General features: G+C 38.6%; 1 pseudogene; it reads right to left on the reverse strand.

Annotated features, from left to right (window-relative positions):
- Positions 1 to 293: 293 nt before the first annotated feature.
- On the reverse strand, positions 294 to 1,211 carry LOC131825785 (heterogeneous nuclear ribonucleoprotein C-like; annotated as a pseudogene).
- Positions 1,212 to 19,032: the final 17,821 nt, after the last annotated feature.

Here is a 19,032-nt window from a genome sequence, read left to right on the forward strand (position 1 = left end):
AATGAAAGATTATTTTAGAGACAGTTGATAAAAAACCACACATCCTTTTGCTTGTAAGTCATAAAGAGGTACCAAAGAAGACTTACTATAACTACTAGGAGTGTCAAAGGAAGTGAAAATGGGACTAGGCACAGGGCAATATGAATCAATGAACACGGGAAGCACAAGGATGGGGAAAACAGTGAGCATGTGCTGAAGAAGACACTAGGGGAGAGGATCTGGTGAATATTTTGATCTTAGACAAGCACCGAGGTAAAGAAATAATGAGGCACGTAATGGCAACCACTATGTGCTTAGGAGTCATCCTCGCCATTGGTGTTGTCTCTGTCATCCTCTCCCTCCTCAGCCTTTTTCATCGTCCTTGATCAACCCCAGCTGGCCCTCCCCCCAATCTTCATCATCATCACCATCCAGCAGGTCCCCCTCCTCAGCAGAGTCATCTGTACCCGCCCCCAGACTCCATCTTCACTTCGGTCTCCTCTTTCTTCAGGGAGCTGCTGCTCTGCTCCTCTTCTGACTTAGCATTCTTCACCTCTCCTTGTTTGCTCTGTTCTTTCTCCAGAATTTTCCAGGCTTCCCAATAGAGAATCCACTTTTTGTTTTATCTGGTCACATCCTTCTTAATGGTCTGAAGGTCATCGTCTTTCAACATTCCAGACTTGGAAGAAGATCCTCGCTGTCCACTCTTAGAATTGAAGCCACTTTTGCCCCTTTGTGAGGTGTTTCCTAATACATGCTGGCATCTTGAAGGAACTACAGCCCAAGCAGGAGGAGTTGGAAGAGGAGGAGGAATACGTGCTGGGTAACTATACATCTTAGTAATAATAACCTCATGGAAAGTCACAGTCCAAGTCATAAGAGAAGCTGAGTAGAGGGAACGGAGAAGGGTGTTCTGGTACTGACCCGTGCATCTCCACTGCAGATCATTTCACACCTGCGTTTCCTCAGTTCACCTTTGGCTCTGAAGCCATATTAATATCTAAAACCTGGCCAGCAATCATTCTGCCATCCTCTCCTGCCACAGCAGCCCGGGCAGTTCTCTCATTAACATACTGAACAAAGGCAAAGCCCTTATGAACAGAGCAACCCACAATTTTGCCATATTTCGAGAAGACTACAGATTTCTTGACCACTAGAGGATTGAGAATCCCAGTGAATACACAGGAATTCGTGGAGAGAGGCTCTGTCTTGTTGGTAGCATTGCTGGTCATTTTCTTTGATGATAAGATTCCTCACAAAGCCGAAAAATTCTAGCAAAGTTCCACTAACTTATATATCTCAAGTGATTTGTAACCAGGAGGGGGAAGGGGGAAGAGAGAATAGATTCGATTCTGAATCTCCTACGCTCGGGTTCTGCGTGGAGAAGCCAGCTGCTGCTCGAGGTCAGCCACGTGGAGGCACCGCTCAGTCTTTGTCTCTTCACAAAAATGTTATTTGTCTTTTTGATATTTAGCCATTCTGACAGGTGTGAGCTGATATCTCATTGTGGTTTTCATTTGCATTTCCCTCATGATAAGTGGTATTGAGCATCTTTTCATGTATCTGTCGGCTGGCCGTGTATCTTCTTTGGAAAAATTTGTATGCAGGTCCTATTCCCGTTTTTATTTTTTATTTTTTATTTATTTTTTACTTTATTTTAAGATTTTATTTATTTATTTCACAGCGAGAGAGATCACAAGTAGGCAGAGAGGCAGGCCCAGAGAGAGGAAGAAGCAGGCTCCCTGCTGAGCAGAGAGCCCAATGCAGGGCTCGATCCCAGGACCCTGAGATCATGAACCGAGCTGAAGGCAGAGGCTTAACCCACTGACCCACCAGGTGTCCCCCATTCCCATTTTTAAATTGGATTATATGTTTGTTTTTGTTTGTTTTCTGGTGTGTGTGTGTGTGTGTGTGTGTGTGTGCGTGTGTTTTCTTCTTTGGTGTTGCATCTGTCTCCAGTTTTAAAATCTTGTTTTAACTGTCTCCTGTCTAAGCTGACATAGGCTGGCTGTTTGAAAAACAGATAAATAATCAGGGAGTGGGACACAGATGTGCCTTCCTCCAAGCTTCTTCAGAGACAGCAAGTAACCTGTCTAGCTTTCTGAGTGTTACAGGCGTTCTGCTAATGATCCCTAGACCCCTTCTGGCTGTTCTTTTTTTTTTCTTCCAAACCCCTCCTTTACAGAAGTAAGACCTATTGACGACTTTTATTTTTATTTTATTTATTTGACAGACAGAGATCACAAGTAGGCAGAGAGGCAGGCAGAGAGAGAGAGGAGGAAGCAGGCTCCCTGCTGAGCAGAGAGCCCGATGTGGGGTTCCATCCCAGGACCCTGGCTGGGATCATGACCTGAGCTGAAGGCAGAGGCTTAACCCACTAGCCACCCAGGGGGCTTTAACCCACTGAGCTACCCAGGTGCCCTGAGAAGAAAAACCTAGACACAAAGACCCACCCAAGTGAGAAAAAGCAAAGACTGTTTATTCAGAGGTTGCTATACATAGGAGAGAAGCCACCATCACTTGCCTTTAGGAGATACTGGAAGGCATGCAGAGAAGTGGAAAGCTTTGAAGTAGAAAAAGGGAAGGCTTCCAGTGTGCACTGCTTGGAGGCTGTTCGCATGGGGAAACTAGAGAAAGGCTGAATAGAAGCAAGGCATCTTACGGGACTGGTTTACGGGAGCACATCTGGCTTTCTCTTTCTGACCCTAGGTTGGAAGCAGGCACACATATTAAAGAAGATATCAGGTATTGACTAAGTACTGACTGTTTTGGGCTGATTGCTGTTGAAATTGGGGTTTGGTTTCCTGGACTGGTTGCTGCAGATTGTAGACTGGAGTTCTATTTTTAGATATGACCTGGCCCTTGCTGATTTGTTTATCCTGTCTCTGAAAACTGAGGTTGAAGTCCCACAAAGTGGCTAAGGTAAGATTCTATATCTTCCGTGAATTGTAGCCCTAGTTTCACTGTAAAGAGCAAAAATTTCTTTGGTTAGGAAGTAACATGAATCCCTGAGGCCCAGACCCACTACCAGCTAGTAGAAACAACCAGGAGGGCTTGGCAGTAGAGCTGGGGAGTAGCTTGGGAGACATGTGAGAAATCTCAAGGCTTTCCACAAATTTCAAAGTGAGCAGTTAAGGGCTGAAATCTGAGGGGTTGAAGTTGGCAAAAATCTTAGTATTTATGTGATCCCTGAAACCTGAGGCTAGTGGAACCCATGACAATCAAGATTATATCTACATGTATACTTGACAACCTCACACTGAACCAGCCATATTCCTTCCTCAGGAATCTGTGAACAGCTCTTCAAATCAGAACTTGGCTTCTTCCCTTATCTGAGAACTGCATTACAAGCAGAAAAAAAGTAGCTCTTGCTATGGGGACGGATCGAAAGACTTTGATCTGTCATTCCAGTCACGTGAGCCTATCCCTAAACCAGAGATGGTAATGAAAGTAATTTAACATACATCTATAATTAATTTGTTACACTTTTCCTGCTGATGGCAAATCGTACTATTTTAGCAAAGTTCATGGAGTTAATCTCCCAGGAGATGAGATAGAAAGCCTTCAGAAATAAATGGTTTTGTTTACCCTAAAACATGTGAGTTTTAAGAGCCAATTTTGGCTATAGGTCAAGGTTAATTTAGTGTTTCAAATCTGTCTTTTAGAAAACTGTATAAAGTCGAAGATCTTCCCACCAGATACACAGGAGATCTACAGCATTAAAAGCCATTTTCCTTCTTGAATGATTCTAATGATCTGGTAAAGGCAATAGATAATAAATCTTTTTTAATATGAAGACAATATAATGGTAAGATATGTTAGAGAAAAGGACGTTAGTTACATTTATTTATTCAATTGTATCTCGAGAATAAAGAGAATACAGTACATTTTTAATATGGGTATTACTTAAGTGATTTAGATGACAAAGGTACATTCTCATTATATGTAGATCTGACCAAAATTTAGCCAGACTGCTAAGTAAGGTGACCAACTTATCCTGGCTTGCCCAGGACTTTCTTAACTACAGAAATGAAAGTCCTGTGTTCTATAGTCCTGGGCAAACTGAGATGATTTGAGTTTAAATTAATTCAATTTTGAAAAATGATGAGTAGTATAATCCACAGTTAAGTCAGAATGAGTCCTAAGCTGTGTGTTTAAGAATGGGAAATAGATTTCCAAAATAAGGATATGAAATAATTGATGGAGAAATACACGATTAGAGGTATCCCAAAATGCACAAGATTCACAGAATTGGAGATCTGAAAAAAATAATTTAAGAGAAAACTCTCCTTTTCATATCCAGGTGCAATCCAAGATAAGGCAAGGCATGACTGAGATTTTTTTTTTTTTTTTTAAAGAACACAAGAGAAGATTTTTTTATTGTATTTTGGATGTTTTGAATATTCCCCTATGAAAATCTACATCTTTTTTTTAAATTTTTAATTAATTTTTTATTTTTTATAAACATATATTTTTATCCCCAGGGGTACAGGTCTGTGAATCACCAGGTTTACACACTTCACAGCACTCACCAAAGCACATACCCTCCCCAATGTCCATAATCCCACCCCCTTCTCCCAAACCCCCTCCCCCCAGCAACCCTCAGTTTGTTTTGTGAGATTAAGAGTCACTTATGGTTTGTCTCCCTCACAATCCCATCTTGTTTCATTTATTCTTCTCCTACCCACTTAAGCCCCCATGTTGCATCACCACTTCCTCATATCAGGGAGATCATATGATAGTTGTCTTTCTCTGCTTGACTTATTTCGCTAAGCATGATACGATGACTGAGATTTTTTGACATTCCTCTTCTCCTTTCTTCTCTTCTTCCACTGGGTTTTTTATTTGTTTCTACGAACATCTGGAGTGGTGGTTCTCAAAACACATTACTAGACCAGCAGCAATAGCACCACTTGGACACTTATTAGAAATGCAAATTCTCAGGCCCCTGAGTTACTGAATCTGAATGCCTGAGAGAAGAGCAGGAATGTATTTTATTAAGCCTTCCAAGTAATTTTGATGTATGCTAAATGTTGAGAACCACTGATGAAGAGCAATCCTTCCTAACATTTTCACGTCATGGGATACATCAAAAATGATCATTTTATTTTTTTAAAAGATTTTATTTATTTATTTGACAGACAGAAATCACAAGTAGGCAGAGAGAGAGAGAGAAAGAGAGAGAGGAGGAAGCAGGCTCCCTGCTGAGCAGAGAGCCCGACGTGGGGCTCAATCCCAGGACCCTGGGATCATGACCAGAGCCAAAAGCAGAGGCTTTAACCCACTGAGCCACCCAGGTGCCCCTAAAAATGATCATTTTAAATACAACATGTGGGGCAAATGGTTGAGGCTACTTGAGGTTGTATGAAGAGGGCAAATGTTGTCACTTCCTTAGCATGCCTGCAATCAGCATTCAAGGGCTCATGCTTCAGCATACCCAATGGGAAGAGAATAGATGGTTGGTTACATTCACCTTTTCTACATGATTGTCACTCTTTCCCACCTGTTATATAACCCAGTAGCCAGTAACCAACAACAGATAACCAATAACCAATGGATGCTCTTCAAGATGCCACTAAATTAGTGACTTCAAAATTGCATGGTGTAGGCAAGTTATCCAAACTAAGGTAACTTAAATTAATAGATCTTGGCCTCAACCATGTCTCCATACACAGATACCCTAAATCCTAGGGCATCCTGTGGACAAATTTAGTAAAGGAGCACTGAAGCATGGACTGTCCTCATTTTGACCCATATTACATTGTGTTTAATCTATTATACTCTCTCTTATATTTTAAGGCAAAGGATCTGGTTTGTCATCTTTTTCAGCATTGAAAGGAGACTTTGCCCCAAGTTTCTGAGAGAGTATTTCACTCATCAACAAAGCTGGAACTTGATCCCACTAAGAGCTAAGGCAGGAGTCTCTCTGTAAGTCCTCAATGCCCAAAAGATCAGGGAACTGGGACAACAGCTCAATAGAACAATAAATTTCTTATTGTAAGGCTCTCAACTTCATGGAGTAATAAATGCTTTGAATGAAATAATTTGAAATTCAGGATGGATGTCACTATAGTAAGCAATATATTTATAGGGGGAACTGTGTCACAAAATGCTTTTCCTTAATCTAAAAAATTTAGATGGTCTTACATTGACAAGTGTCCAGAAATATATTTTAAATTTCAGCAACCACTGCTGACTTCTTCCAGAGAAGCCTGTATTTATTTGGCACATGGCTTTGTAAAGATGTATGTATCTTATCAACAAAACAGGAACTTTCCCCAATTTGAAGAAGATTTAGGGCCATTTAAAATCCTTCAGCTATAAATTAAATTAGACAAATGTCTGTCTAATTAGGAACAACTTCCAAAGCATTCTTTTCTTTTCACATCATCAAAACAATATTTTCAAAGTCTCAATAGAGCACATGCATCTTCTAGTATGCTCCTTGTTTTGTCATCCAATATTAATTCAGTTTGGAATTATTTTACCTCCATAAGTTTTGCTTTTTCAGAAAAGATTGGCATGGTGATTGCCTTTGAGTGGCTTTAACATTTATGACATTAAAGGTTGTAAAAATGAATAAAGGAAAACTCATTTTAAATGGAGTTGGAAAGTCTTGAAGGGGATGCTCTCCCAGGTACCACTTGTGGAAGATTACTTTACATAACCCAGCAGGAGGAGGGAAGATTTTCTCCTTGCCCATCAATAACCAAGCCAGTAAGAATCACTGCAACTTAGTTAATGAAAATTGTTACAAATCTGAACTCTTGCTTTCCTCTGATAGAATTTTGTTTCAAATAGCTTCTCTCAGTTGCCTTCTTTCCTCTGTACAATAATACTCTTCTCATCTGTTCCCTGGATTTACCTACGCTTTGCCATAGTATGCAAGTCCTGAGGTACAATTCTTTTGCTATAGAGTTATTCTTGAATAAACTAATTTTGCTCATCAACTGACTATTTTTTTTCAATGTTGACAAGGTCAAAGAGCTACACAAGTGCAAAGACAGATCAATTTCCATAAAAAAGCTGAATTCCAAAGCTCTGTTCATGTTTAATATATAATGTTTAGCCAACATTTTTCTTATTTGTTTTTTTTAATAGGCTTAGTGTTGATAAAGGATAATTTTAGTAGGAATGTGTTTTTATTTAAACTTACTTCAAGGTTATAGAAATTAATGAGATTATGGAACTTCAACAAAAATTTAACTTCAAACCTGTCTCCTGGACAGTGTGTGTTTGGGGGAAGGAAGGAGAGAGTTTGAGGAAGGGAGAGAAGTTGTGGGAGGGCCTCTCTAAAAGTCAGCTTTTTCTTCCCACATTCAAAAATGCTCAGGAGGATTTTTACTTAAGGTAATTTATAATAAGTTATGGACAATTTATCAGGGTTACTCTCCTTTTTGACAGAGACAGAGGGTAAAAGGGAAAGATCTTCAGTAAGGGAGGGAGGAAAGGTAACCAAAACGCCAACTTCTCTATTTGTTCTGAATTTGAGCTAACTAGGTACACCCAAACTAGCATAACTCATCCAATATTTTCATAAGGCAATTCATCTAAGATGGCAACTACCATTCTGACAATCATGGGATTATGATTGCACTAAATATTTACTGAGCACTTACTATGCACAAGGAAAAACACTGCTTCACCATCTCATTTAAATCTTACAACTCTCCACAATATCATTACTATTATTGGACCATTATTATTCCAACTAAAAAAAATTTACATATTTTGGATACTAACCCTTTATCATATATGTCATTTTAAAATATCTTCTCCCATTCCATAGTTTGCCTCTTTGCTTTGTTGATTGTTTCACTTGTTGTAAAGAAGGTTTTTATTTTGATAAAATCCCAATAGTTTATTTTTGCTTTTATTTCCCTTGCCTCAGGAGACATATCTAGTAAGAAGTTGCTAGGACCAATGTCAACACCCAAAAAACAAACAGTCCGATTAAAAAATAGACAGAAGACATGAATAGACATTTTTTCTAAAGAAGATACAGATGACCAAAAGACATATGAAAAGATGCTCAACATCACTCATCATCAGGGAAAACAAATCTTCAGTGAGGTATCACCTCACACATGTCAGAATGAGTAAAATCAAGAACACAAGAAACAACAGGCTTTGGTGAGGATATGAAGAAAGGGGAACCCTCTTATACTGTTGGTAGGAATGCAAATGGGTGCAGGAACTATGGAAAACACTATAGCATTTTCTCAAAAACTTAAAAAATAGAACTAGCCTGCAACCCAGCAATTGCACTGCTAGGTATTTATGCAAAGAATACAAAAATACAGATTCAAAGGGATACATGAACCCCAATATTTATAGAAGCATTATCAACAATAGCCCTATTATGGAAAGAGTTCAAATGTCCATTAACTGATGAATGGTTAAAGAAGAGGTAGTATGGATATATAATGGAATATTATTCAGCCATCAAAAAGAATGAAATCTTGCCATTTGCAACAATGTGGATGGAGCAAGAGTGTATTGTGCTAAGGGAAATAAGTCAGTTAGAGAAAGACAAATTCCATATGATTTCACTCATATGTGGAATTTAAGAACAAAACAAACAATCATAGGGGAAAAAAAGAGAGGCAAACCAAGAAACAGACTCTCAACTATAGAGAACAAACTGATGGTTACCAGAGGGGAGGTAGGAGAGGGGATGAGAGAAATAGGTGATGGGGATTAAGGAGGGCACTTACCCTGACGGGCACTGGGTGATGTATGTAAGTGCTGAATCACTTAATTGTATACCTGAAACTAATTTTACACTGAATGGTAACTAACTGGAAATTTAAATAAAAACTTAAAAAATTAAAAACCCAGGAAACAGAGATTTAAAAGCAATAAATAGGAGGCGCCTGGGTGGCTCAGTGGGTAAGGCTTCTGCCTTCGGCTCAGGTCATGATCTTAGGGACTTGGGATCAAGCCCCGCAATGGGCTCTCTGCTCAGTGGGGAACCTGCTTCCCTCCCTCTCTGCCTGCCTCTCTGCCTACTTGTGGTCTCTCTCTGTCAAATAAATAAATAAAATCTTAAAAAAAAAATAAAAGCAATAAATGACTTCAACACATAAGAAATAACTGGCAAAACTAAGAAATGACTTGGTGCTATGAATGAATTACTGCTCCATCCAAAAGCTGAGGCCTCTCCTTCCCAGGGTTGTATGTTCTGCTCAGGAGGCATGAATTGACTGGCAAAGGTGTTAAGAGAAAATTTCAAAGGCCCACAGTTAACAAGAGTTAATTTGCTTTTGAGTTAGTACATATACCAAACTGGGGGGTGGGTGGTTCCTCAAATGGGCAGGACTCTGCTCTCCTAAGAAATTCCAAACCCAACTCATAAAGCCCTTGATTCAATCCAGAGCTTGCAGAGTTTTCTGTGCCCCTGGCCCTCTTCCAAGAAGCTGTTACTTACTGGTTCTTCAGATCTGACCTAATTTGGGACTAGGCAGCGTAGTTCCCTGAAATGCCTAATTCTGAGGTCAGTCTTCAGAACAGAGGACATTTTGCACCTCTAACAGACACTCACACAGCACAAGTCTCTTGCTCACAGGTATCAGGATGATGTTTTACCAGGAAGAGTAAAATGGAGAGTCAAAGCAATTTTCTAAAGCAGCTTTGGCAAAAAAACTCCACATGAATGATCCGGATGTCCTACAATAGTCTCATGAGCCAAATCATTGTCCAATTCTTGACTTTTCTACTCCTTGACATTTTTATTTATTTTTTTTTGAACGGAGTCCATAGAGAACTTATATACTGGGGACCACTGTAAACAAGACAGGAGCATCATAGCTCTGAAAAGAATTGTCAGAACCCAAATCAGAAGCATAACTATTGACACCTGAAAGAAGACATTCTCAAGTCCAATGGGCCATCATCAGAGGCATTTTCTTTTTTCCTCTAAAGAAGAATTCTTATTATCAGATGCAAGTTGTGAGCAGAAATTTCCCATCTTTCTTTCCATCTGAATTTTCCCATCATCTAAGGATTTCCTCTATCCAGGGATTTTTGCAGGGTGGGATGGAAAAGCTACAAAAAAGACTACAGTGCCTGATTCAAAGTTTATACTCCTTCCCCTGAATGAACCCAATCCTTTTTCTCCTGAAGTGTGCTGTGAAGAATAGCTAATGAATGATCATAAACCACCCAGACAACTTAGTGTGGAATATAAGTGATGGATCCTATTTTTCTCTCATGGCTTTCTTTCCATTTTATATAGAGCACGGAGAGTCTGGGTTTTATGTCTGGGCTCTGTTATGTGATCCCTGTGGCTTTTTGTAAGTAACAAATGCCCCTCCTCAGCTAATACACACATCAAGCCCCACATACCTGTGCTCCGTGGAGACTGCTTTTATAGATGAAGGGACTGTGTGTGATTGTACTTTCTGTGGTAATGACCTTGTAACTTTTGAATATGGGAAGAACAAGCTAATGAGAGGCAAGCGTCAAAATATATTTCTGCTCCATAAAAACAGCTGCCAAGAGCAAGAAAAATCCAGAAGAGTTTTGAATTAGGTCCCTATCCCTGTTCAGAGTCAAGGCCAAGGTTTTTCCAAAATTCCTTTGGAGGGAAGAGAACACTGCTTGGGGCTAACTGCCTTGTTAAACAACAGGAGAGTCTGAGAACATCATATAAACATAAATTCACCCAGCCTTCTGCATGGGGAAGTACAGGGAATAGAAAATGAGTCACAGAAGCTGTTTGCTGAGGACCCACATAAACAAGCATCTTCGTAATCTCAGGGTTACAACCTTCATAGTAAAGAAGGGAAGGTATTAGGGTCCCTTTCTGAAATAGTGCCCTGTGAACATGAGCCCAAAAGGATTGATGAGACAGTTGTTACTGTTTCTAGCTGTTTATTTCAAAGAGGATAGAGGCTGCAGAAGAGATGGGAATCTGAGGTATCTTTTCCATGCTATGAAACTTGTCCCAGCTCTGTAGTAGCTATGGGGATTTCATTTAAATCTGTATCATCCGCTCTGGTTTCAGCTTAGATATGAAAAGGACTTGGAGTCAACATTCTCATTATTACAACAGGGAAAATACAGACAAACTGGAAATCAAGGAATTTGTTGTATCCAACAGAGTACTGAAGTTGCAAGGCAAACTGTCACTCCTAGATACAAAGAGAGAGGGCCATCCAGAGGGATACAGATGACATTGGCTTATCAGGGGAAGAAGCTGCTGGAGCTGGTGAGAACATTTATTTTTTTTTAAGGTTTTTTTTTGTTTGTTTATTTGACACACAGAGAGAGATCACAAGTAGGCAGAGAAGCAGGCAGAGAGAGAGGGGGAAGCAGGTTCCCTGCTGAGCAGAGAGTCTGATGTGGTGCTCCATCCCAGGACCCTGAGATCCTGACCTGAGCTGAAGGCAGAGGCTTAAATCACTGAGCCACCCAAGTGCCCCTGGTGAGACCATTTAAATGAAAACTTTGGAGAATTGCTAGCGGCTGAGTGTGTGCTAGCTTTAGAGTGAGAAACTCCCAGGTGCAATAGTCTTCAGAAGACCCAGAAAATTCTGTGACTTCTCTACTTAGGAATCTACCAGATTCTCATGCTGAAGGTCTAAGAAAAAATATCCTTGTGACTCTGGAAGAAGAAGAAGAAGAATTATTGTGAAATTTGTCTAGAGCCTTCTACATAACAAAGGTTTGCTCTCCAGGGAAAAGACTTTTCAGAGTCTTACCTCAGTTATCTTAGTTGTGATAAGAGCATTTCCCTCAGTCCTTTATAGCTGAGTGGAATGAAATATTTAAAGTATTTGTTATGTAATGAATGTGTTTCCTCAAAATTCATATGTTAATGCCTTAACTGTCAGCATGGCTATAATTGTAGATGGAGCCTCTAAGAAAGTAATTATGGTTAGATGGGGTCATAAGCATGGGCCCTTGATCTGGGAGGATTAGTGCCCAATAAGAGACATCAGAATGCCCTCCCTCTGTCCTTCCCCATTCCTCCATGTGTATGCACCCAGGAATGGCCATGTGAAGACATATAGAGAAGACAGCCATGTTCAAAATAAAAAGAGAACCCTTAGTAGAAACCAAATTGGCTAGAACCTTGATCTTTTCAGTCTTTATAGATTCAAGCTAAAAGAAAAGGGATGGCAAAATAGCGATGCCTGGGTGACTCAGTCAGTCAAGTGTCTGCCTGAGATGAGCTTCTTGCTCAGCAGGGATTTACTTCTTTCTCTCTCTCTGCCACTACCCACTCCTGCTTGTGCTCTTTAGCTCTCTCTGTCAAATAAACAAATGAAGTCTTAAAAAAAAAAAAAAGAAAAAGAAAGAGAGAAAAGGGATGACAAGAGATGTACCAAACTGATATTAATCAAAAGAGAGCAGGAGTGACCAAGTTAATTTCAGATGAGGCAGACTTGGAAGCAAGAATGATTGTCACGGATAAAGAGGGGCATTACATATTTATAAAAGGGACAACTCTCCAAAAAGACATGGCAATTTTAAATGAATATGCATCTATGAAGATAGTACCAAAATATATGAGACAAAAAAGTAAGACAACTGTGAGGAAAACAAACAAATCCACCACTGCTGTTGGGTACTTCGACATCCCTCTGTCAGTAAGTGATAGATCAAGCAGACAGAAAATCATGAGGATGTAGTCATTTGAACAGCAACTATCAATCAACTTGATCTAATTGACATTTATAAAATAATCCATCCAACAACAGCAAATTTACACCCTTCTCACATTCACATGGAGTATTCACCAAGATAAACCACATCCTGGGACATAAAACACACCTTCACAGATTTAAGACGAAAAAAGTTATACAAAATATGTATTCAGACAACAATGAGATTAAACTAGAAATCAATACAAGGAAGACACTTGAAAAAAATTCCCAAATATATGAAAATTAACACACTTTTAAATCAACCATAGGTCAAAGAAATCTCAAGAGAAATTTGTAAAAAAAATATTTTGAACTAAATGAAAATAAAATACAACTTATGAAAATATGGGGGATACAATGAAAATAGCTCTTAGAAGGAAATTTATGGCATTAAATGCACATATTAGAAGAGGACTCTAATATCTACAGCTTAAAATTCTGTAATAGAAAACTAGAGAAAGAAGTGCAGTTTATATCTAAAGCAAGCCTAAGAAAAGAAATAAAAATCAGAGCAAAAATCAATGAGTGAAACATAAAGCAATGAAAAAAATCCATGAAATCAAAAGCTAATCCTCTGAAAAAAAATCAATAAAATTGATAAACCTCTAGCCAGGCTAACCAAGAAAAAAGGAAAGAAGACAAAAATAGTTACACAGTAACTATTATTACACAGTAATAGTCACCTTACAGGCAATGCAATGGCACTAAATTCATATCTTTCAATAGTTACCTGGAATGTAAATGCCCCAATCAAAAGACACAGGGTATCAGAATGAATAAAAAAACAAGACCCAGAGTTATCCTGGCTGCAAAAAACTCATTTTAGACCCAAAGACACCTCCAGATTTAAAGTGAGGGCATGGAAAACAATTTACCAAGCTAATAGACATCAAAAGAAAGCTGGGGGAGGTGGCAATCCTTATATCAGACAAATTAGATTTTAAGCCAAAGCTCTATTATAAGAGATTAGAAAGGACAACACTGTATCATACTTAAAGTGTCTTCAACAAGAAGATCTAAAAATTTTAAATATCTATACCTCCAACATGGGAGCAGCCAATTGTATAAACCAATTAATAACAAAATCAAAGAAACACATCGACAATAATACAATAACAGTAGGGGACTTTAACACCCCATCGCTGAAACGGACAGATCATCTAACCAAAGATCAGCAAGGAAATAAAGACTTTAAATGACACACTGGACCACATGGACATCACAGGTATATTCAGAACATTCCATCCCAAAACAACAGAATACACATTCTTCTCTGGTGCACATGGAGCATTCTCCAGAATAGATCACATCCTGGGTCACAAATCAGGTGTCATCTGGTACCAAAAGATTGGGATCATTTCTGGCATATTTTCAGACCAAAATGTCTTGAAGCTAGAACTCGATCCCAAGAAGAATGTTGGAAAGAACCCAAATACATGGAGGCTAATGAGCATCCTACTAAAGAATGAATGGGTCAACCAGGAAATTAAAGAAGAATTAAAAAAATTCATGGAAATAAATGAAAATGAAAACACAACTGTTCAAAATCTTTGGGATACAGCAAAGGCAGTCCTGAGAGGAAAGTATATAGAAATACAAGCCATTCTCAAGAAACAAGAAAGGTCTCAAATATACAAACTAACCCTATGCCTAAAGGAATTGGGGAAAAAATAAAATAGCAGATAAAGCTTAAATCCAGCAGGAGAAGAGAATTAATAAAGATTGGAGCAGAAATCAATGAAATATAAACCAAAAGAGCAGTAGAACAAATCAATGAAACCAGGAGCTGATTCTTTGAAAGAATTAGTAAGATTGATAAATCCCTGTCCAGACTTATCAAAAAGAAAAGAGAAAGGACCCAAATTAATAAAATCATGAATGAAAAAGGAGAAATCACAACCAACACCAAATAAATACAAACAATTAAAAGAACATATTATGAGCAGCCATAAGCCAGCAAATTTGACAATCTGGAAGAAATGGATGCATTTCTAGAGATGTATAAACTACCAAAACTGAACCAAGAAGAAATAGAAAAACTGAACAGACCCATTTCTATTCTGTTTTATTGATCTATGTGTCTATTTTTGTGCCACTACCATACTGTCTTGATCACTACAGCTTTATAATATAACTGGAAGTGAAGAATTGTGATACCTCCAGGTTTGCCTTTTTTGTTTTTGTTTTTTTTTTTTTCCCAAGGTTGCTTTGGTTATTTGGTGTCTTTTATGGATCCATACAAATTTTAGGATTGTTTGTTTGAGCTCTGTGAAAAATACTGTTGGTATTTTGAGAGGGATTGCATTAAATGTATAGGTTCCTTTGGATAGTATAGATATTTTACCAATGATTGTGCTTCCAATTACATAAAAATGGAATGTTTTTCCATTTCTTTGTGTCTTCTTCAATTGTAGTTTTCAGAGTACAGGTCTTTTACCTCTTTGGTTAGGTTTATTCCTAGGTATCTTATTTGAACAAGTGGAATTTGAAAAAAAAATGCCACTCACAGTTTAAAAAGAAAAGAGAAATATTTAGGTGTAACTTTAACAAAATATAGGATCTAAATGCAAAATACTACAAAATTCTGATGAAAGAAATCAAATAAGATATAAAAAATATAGAAATATTCCATATTCTTTGATGGGAAGACACCATATTATTCAGCTGGTGATTCTTTCCAAATTGACTTCTAAATTCAAAATAATTTCATGAAAATTCCAGCAAGAAATGTTGTAGTTATGAAAAAACTGACTCTAAAGCTTAAAGAAGAAAATAAAAAGACCTAAAATGGCCAAAGCAATACCAAAGAAAAAGAAAGTTGGAGGACTCTCACTACCTGACTTTGAGATTTACTATAAAGAATACAGAAATCAAGACAACATGGTACTGGCAAAAGAACAGACATAGAGATCAAAGGAAGAGAAAAAGACTTACCCAAATGTAGTCAATTGATTTTTATCAAAGGTACAAGGTAAATCAATGCAGAAAAGATAGTCTTTTCAACAATTGATGTGGGAACAACTGGATGTCTATATAAAAATACAAAACTAGAAACAGTTCTGCCAAATTTCCCAAAAGTTATCTCTAAGTATATCATAGATCTAAATGTAAAAGACAAAGCTATAAATCTTTTAGGAATAACATAAGAGAACATCTACGTGACTTCGAATTTGATAATGAGCCTTTAGATACAATACCAAAAGCATAATGGATAGAAGAAAAAATTGATGAGTTGACTTTATTAAAATAAAGACCTCAGTTCTGCAAGAGCTGCTGTCAAGAGAAGGAAAAAACAAGCAACACATTGGGAGGTAATATTTTCAAACTGTATATTTAATATTGGACTTGTATCTACAATACATGATCATATGTTAAAACTTAACAGTAAGAAAAGAAGCAACCCAGGAAAAAAGGAGCCAAAGATTTGAACTGAATTTTACCAAAAAGAATATAAAGATGGCAAATATGTTAAATGTCATTTGTCATTACAGAAATGCAAATTAAAACAACAAGAAGATACTACTATATGCCTATTAGAATGACTAAGATCCAAAAAACTGACAGCATCCATTGCTAGCAAGGATGTGGAACAACAGGAAGTCTCATTCACTGTTGGGGTGAATGCAAAAATAGTGTATCCGCTTTAGAAGAATTTTGCAGTTTCTTACAAAGCTAAAATAGGCTTACTACATGTTCCAACAATATTGCTTCCAGATATTTACCGAACTAATGAGAAAAATGCATGTCTGCATAAAACCCAGCATGTGAATGTTGATAACCACTTTATTTATAATCAACACAAACTGTGCCCGCTTTGGCAGCACTTACATAATCAACACAAACTGAAGGCAACCAAAGAGTCCTTCAATAGGCAGATAAACTGTGATGCATCCATACAATGGGATACTATGCAATAAAAATGAATGAGCTATTATGCCACTAGACTTAGACCTGGAGAGAATTAGGTATGTTAGACCTGGAGAGAATTAGGTGTGTGCATAGCATCTGATGCTTTAGAGCTGGGCTGCCCAATATGGTAGCCACTAACCACTGTGGTCATTGTACACTGAAGCATGAGGAGCATGATTAAGGAACTTAACTTTAAATTTTACCTTACTTAAATTAATTTAATTGTAAATATCCACATGTGTCTAGTGGCTGCCCTATTTAGGCAGTCCAGCTCTAAAACATCAAGCTCTGCTCTCTCCTCCCTGAGATGTTCTCTAACCCCAAGTCCAATGAATTTTTCCTTCTCTTTCTGTTATCATGAGGATCAATTTAGCTTTTCCTTCCTTCATTTTTATTTGTTGATCTGTCATGGTGGTAGGTGGGGGTTTGGGACATGGAGAGTGAGGACAAGTAGAAAAATTGATTTACCAAAGACAGTACCATTTTCTTTTAGAGCGTTGGTTACTACTTTCAACATATTGTGTGGCTTGTTTTATTTAATTTTCATAAAAATATTTTATCAAAGTCCCACCATTATTTCCATTTTATAGATGCGGCATCTGATGCACAGGGAGCCTGGCAATAGTCGCTCAGCTAGGAGAGGCCAGAACTGGGCCAAGTTCATATTATAAACCACTGTGCTATAGTGCCTCCTGGTATCACTCTATCTTGTTCAGCCTAACCACTTGAAGTATCATTAATTTCCTTCCAATGCTTGAGAGTTGAAAGTGACAGCTTCTGGAATTTAGGCATTATTAACGATTCCTGCCTTTGTTCAGATAAGTACCTCAGTTCTGTGCCTTACCTCAGGGTCCTGAAGGGTTGGGGCATAGAACAGTGAAGTGTTGATATAAGCTGGGGAAAACAAAAGGCATCCATATGCCTCAAACATTTGCACTGATCAGGTCATTCCCTGGGTCAAAAACCTTCAGTGATTCCCAGCAGTCTCTGCACCAAATGCACACTAACCTTTGGGACCTTGTTTTCCACTCCTTGGGTACTTATGTCCTCTGTCACCGCTGAGTGCTGAGCTCTTCATGCACCAGTCTCCTTGCCTTCTCAACGTGTGATTGTACTGAGATGTGGGATGTCAACTCTATTTACCCATCCCAACCCCTCCTCTCCCTCTAAAGGTGTGTAGTCATACCAATCTGGTAATATGAGGCTGAGGGATTTCCTCCTTCGTAGTCCCACTGCTACTGCCCCAGCTTATATCCACATTACCTACACCACCACAGTCTCTTAGTCCTTCCCCATCAACCATCTCCAAAAACACTTCCCACAGATGCTGGCTTCATTTGCCTACCACAGCTTAGCAGCTCATACTCCCGTCTGTTTACTCAAATCTTTTACCCTTTCCCCACAACATGGTAATAGTAAATGTTTCCTGACTCCCTCGATCCTTGGCCTTCTTGCATTACCCCAAGTGCGTTGGTGTGTTTCCGTCCCAGAGCCTGTGCCTGGACTGGTCTGGAATGCTGCACTTCCAGATGTCTGAGTGGCCAGCTGTGGTACTGCAGGCAAGCCTGTGTTCAAATGTCACCTTCCTGAGAGGCCTCCCTTGACTAACTCACCTATTCTATCTCCTCCTTTATTCTCTATCCCCCTAGTCTGTGTTAGTTCTCTGTGGGGCAGTCATTATCACCTATCATTGCAAATCTAATTTGTGATAGTCTCTATATTAGTATATTATTCTGTGAGGGCTCACTTATTATCTGTTTTATTCACTGCTGTTCCCAGCTCCTAGAACCATGCTGAAGCACCCAATAAATATTTGTTAAGCAAATGGGAACTTGTGGAATAGAAATCAGAATAGCTCTATTAACCGTACAACCTGGTTACATGGGACAGAAATCTAGGATGGCAAAATTTAACATTTATGAGTGGAAACAATCTATAAACTTTATGGCATTGTTTCTCTAGAGTTATATTTTCCAAATACCTGCACACTTAGTTGTGAAAAAAAGTGTCATGGGGACAACAAAGATTAATAAATACTGTTTTACATATCCAGTTTATGAAGATTCACTAAGTGATTCCCGTATTAAAGGTTCTGAGCAGTCTTGCAGTAAAGGAACTGGATTAATTTTATTTTAAAATTTCTTAAATATATATCAGCACAGAATCCCTTCTCCAAGCAGTCCCTTATAGGGGATTTGAGTCTTGAGTAGACTCCAGCTAGGATTGTTACCTCTCATGCAATAATTCTACCCTACCTTTTTCTGATACAAACACTTTGCACCCTGACACAAGGGTAGGCAAACATGTGACCCATGCTCGGCAAACTATATGCCTCATAATTTGGCTCAAGGGTGGGCACGTGAACCCAACCAGGACTGCCAGAGCATATCCCTAAGAATTAAAGGCTGGATCTGGAAAACAGACTTCCCTTATCTCTCAGGCTCTAACTTTTAAGTGTTCTGTAATTCACTCCTTGGTCCATGGAGAAAAC

Source organism: Mustela lutreola, chromosome 2 (assembly GCF_030435805.1).
Source record: "Mustela lutreola isolate mMusLut2 chromosome 2, mMusLut2.pri, whole genome shotgun sequence".
In the NCBI taxonomy this organism is placed as follows: Eukaryota; Metazoa; Chordata; class Mammalia; order Carnivora; family Mustelidae; genus Mustela; species Mustela lutreola.